Source organism: Myodes glareolus, chromosome 13, assembly GCF_982192425.1.
Source record: "Myodes glareolus chromosome 13, mMyoGla1.1, whole genome shotgun sequence".
Taxonomy (NCBI): domain Eukaryota; kingdom Metazoa; phylum Chordata; class Mammalia; order Rodentia; family Cricetidae; genus Myodes; species Myodes glareolus.
This window is the reverse complement of record NC_142038.1, coordinates 36,288,167-36,292,382: the sequence shown is the minus strand read 5'-3', so window position 1 is coordinate 36,292,382 and position 4,216 is coordinate 36,288,167. Positions and strand designations below refer to the sequence as shown.

General features: G+C 38.8%; 1 pseudogene; it reads left to right on the top strand.

Annotated features, from left to right (window-relative positions):
• The first annotated feature begins 2,452 nt into the window (after window positions 1-2,452).
• LOC125390354 (proteasome subunit alpha type-6 pseudogene) lies at window positions 2,453-3,401 on the top strand (annotated as a pseudogene).
• Window positions 3,402-4,216: the final 815 nt, after the last annotated feature.

Here is a 4,216-nt window from a genome sequence, read left to right as displayed (position 1 = left end):
CATTCACACTGTAGACGAGGTATAAAAGATAAATAAAATAAAGTTTTTCTCAATAGCTTAATTAGGAGTTATATAGTTAGTATCATTATAGATTTGTATATATCTAAATACCAATCACAAACACTTCTGTTAAAAACTTTATAGTCTATTTTTGATAACCGCATACATAAAATATATATTGTAAAAGGCAAAATATTTGTATAGGTGAAAAAATATAATGTCACCCCATAGTTTTGACATTATTTTGAAGTTTCAGGTTCATTTTGGTTCATTTATCTCCTCTTTCCCCTTCTTGTACTGCTATTCTTTGACATGTTTTAAATAATATTCAAAATACAATATTGTCTGCTGTATTTTTCACTCTCAAATTCATATGATGTATGTATACCCCAAATATGCAGAGATTTATTATTATGACCTTGTGCCGCTCTCTTAGCTCTGTCAGACTCCCCCAGCAAGACGAGTAAGAAGATGCCAGAAAGTTTCACAAGAAACACAAAAATACACAGTAAATAAGTCTAATGGCAAGGCCGAAAAGAAGTGGTCAAAAGGCAAAACTCAACTCTTTCATCCTGTTTTACAAAGCTACTTAATGAAAAACCGTAAGTTACCAACCATAAGTTTATTGCTCCAGCTGTGGTCTGAGAGATAGAGGATTCATGGTTTCTTGACCCCAGCAACCCTGAAGGAGTTATTCAGAGAAGGACTCCATCCACCGGTTTCTAAGAAGAGAGCACAAGTAATCCGCACAAAGGCTACAGAGGGCCACCTGGGGGTGGCGATGCGTGAACAGGTTCAATCAGATAAATATACTAAAAATATAAAACTCTATTAAGTAAAAAAATCTCATGGACTATTTTATTATAAATATTAAATGTATTCAAACTAAAACAGTTTTTTAAAAAAAAATGTATCTATTTATTTATTTATCTTGTGTTTTTGAGATATGGCTTCTGTGGTAGACCTGTCTGTCCTGTGTCTCAGTCTGTAAACCCCAGGCTGACCTCAAACTCAGACATCTTCCTGCCTCTGTCTCTCAAAGCCTGGGATTAAAGATTTTTATCCTTTAATGTGCCACTACCACCTGACCTCACACTAAAGTAATTTTTAAAGTCGTGTGTGTGTGTTAGCATGTGTTTGTGTTTGAGTATAGGTACATACATGTGCTTATTGTGTGCACATCAAAAAATAAGGTGGAGCATTAGCTTTTGTCTCCTAGACTATTGAAACGGTCTCTTCTTATACCTCACTGTGCATGCCAGACTGGCAAGCCCATGAGCTCACCAGGTTTTGAGCTGGTTTTATATTGAATTAGGCATTGCAGAAACATGGAATATAAAGCAAAGTCTTTGTTCTTAATGAAATATTACAATTTAAATTATAAAATACAGCACATTTCTTCTTTAGGACATTTTTCTTTTATTGAAATAGATTGTTTTTCTCATATAATTTATCCTGATTATAGTTTCTCCTTCTTCTACTCTCCCAAGTTCCTTCCCATCTCCTCTGTCAACCAAATAGATTATTAAAGCTAATAGCAAAATAATATATTATAATATAAAGCAAAAATAGCATGTTTTAATAAGACAAAGCAAACACATAAACAAAGACAAACACAGAAGGAAAGAGTCTAAGAAAAAGCACAAGAAACAATCACAGACTCTTTAACACACTAAATTGGAAGCCATAATATATATTCAAAGTACCCGTTTAAAGCTTTTTCATACATGTGTATATTTTAGGAAGCTTCTGCTGTACCCCCTCAAATGTACTACCCCTCAAATTGTACTACCCCTCAAATGGCTCTTAATTTTATCTGTTTTTATCCCTGCTTCCTTCCTTATCTCTCTTCGCTCTACTACCTCATTTCATCCTCCTTATACATCTTCCCAATCATTCATAACTATCTATTCTATTTCCCTTTCCGAGGGAGACCTCTCTGCTCCACTTAGTTCCTTACTCTATACCTAACCTCTGTGGTTATATCAATTATAACTTGGTCATAGCTGACTTAAGAGTTAATATTTACCCATACGTAAATGGGTTTCATATTTGTCATTCTAGGTCTGAGTAACCTCACTTGGGATGATGTTTTTATATTTCCAACCATTTGCCTGTGGATTTTTTTAACTGATGAATAATCCTATGTTTTGTTCATGATCACATATTCTTTATCCATTCTTCTGTTGTTGGATGCTTCAACTGTCTGGTTATTATTAATAGATCAGCAGTGATCAAGGTTGAGGAAGTACCTCTGGTAGAATAAGGCAACCTTTGGGTATATGCCCAAATGGTAGAGTTGGACCTCATGGTAGATCTCCTCTTCCTGAGGAACTGACACACTGATTTATAAAGTGGATATACATGTTTTTACTGCCATCAGCAATAGAAAAAGAGTTCCTTTTATTCCACATCCTTACCAGCATGAACTCTTACTTATTTTATTGATCTTAAGAATTCTGAGGAAGGCATTTTGTGTTTGAAATAGGGGGTACACCATGTCCCGTGGGTCCAGCGCTGGTTTTGACCGCCACATTACTATTTTCTCTCCTGAGGTCCGACTCTACCAAGTAGAATATGCTTTTAAGGCTATTAACCAGGGTGGACTCACATCTGTGGCGGTCAGAGGAAAAGACTGTGCAGTAATTGTCACGCAGAAGAAAGTACCCGACAAATTACTGGATTCCAGCACGGTGACCCACTTGTTCAAGATAACTGAGAACGTTGGCTGTGTGATGACGGGGATGACAGCTGACAGCAGACCCCAGGTACAGAGGGCACGCTATGAGGCAGCTAACTGGAAATACAAGTACGGCTATGAGATGCCTGTGGACATGCTGTGTAAAAGAATCGCTGATATTTCTCAAGTCTACACACAGAATGCGGAAATGAGGCCGCTCGGTTGTTGTGTGATTTTAATTGGTATTGATGAAGAACAAGGTCCTCAAGTGTACAAGTGTGACCCTGCAGGCTACTACTGTGGCTTTAAAGCCACCGCAGCAGGTGTCAATCAGACAGAGTCAACTAGCTTCCTTGAAAAAAAAAGTGAAGAAGAAATTTGATTGGACATTTGAACAAACAGTGGAGACTGCAATCACATGCCTGTCTACTGTTCTGTCGATTGACTTCAAGCCTTCAGAAATAGAAGTTGGAGTAGTTACAGTCGAAAATCCTAAACTCAGGGTTCTCTCAGAAGCAGAGATCGATGCTCACCTTGTTGCTCTAGCAGAGAGAGACTGAACGTTGTCATCACTTTACCAAATCCATGATGCCACTTGTCTGTGTGTTTGGTGACAACAGACCAGCATCACAGAGGTCCCTGGGTTGAAGATGGAACCTCTCCCACCCCTCCTGCCACTGAGCTGGTTAGGACTGTATAAATAAAATCGCGCTTTTGGGGAAAAAAAAAAGAATTCTGAGGAGTGTAAGATGAAATCTCAAGGCAGTTTTGATTTGCATATCCCTAATGATTAAGGATATTAAACATTTTTAAAAATGTTTCTCAGACATTTGTGTTTCCTCTTTTGAAAATTCTGTTTATTTTTTTATTTTTCCCTTGATGGTGTAACTCTTTTTCATTTTTATTACTTTAAAAGTAATACCAATTAAAATTTCCACTTTTCCCCCTCTTCCCCCTTCCCTCCCGCTCCCCTTACCCTCCTCCCCACCCACTCCAATCCTAAGAGGTGGCAAGGCACCCTGCCTTGTGGGAAGTCCAAGGCCCTCCCTCCCACTACTACAGGCTGAACAAGGTATGAATTCAAAAAGAATAGGATCCCCAAAAGCCCATACATGCAGTAGAGAAGAAACTCAGCGCCATTTTCATTGGCCCCCTCATTCTGCCCCAACTATAAACCACATTCAGATGGGTCAGTTTGATTCCATGCTGGGTCATTCCCAGTCCAGCTGGATTGGTGAGCTCCCATTAGCTCAGGTACACTGTCTCAGTGGGAGAACCCTTCATGGTCCAGACTTCCTTGCTCATATTTTCCCTCCTTCTGCTCTTTATCTGGACCTTGGGAGCTCATTCCAGTGCTCCAATGTGGGTCTCTGTCTCTGTCTGTCACCAGACGAAGGTTCTATGGTGATATTCAAGATAGTCATCAGTCTGACTATGGGACAATGTCAGTTCAGGGACCCTCCCCTCCACTGCCCAGGGTATAAGGTGAGTTTTAAACCATCTTTTTACTTCACAACATTAAATTTCCTGAAATTA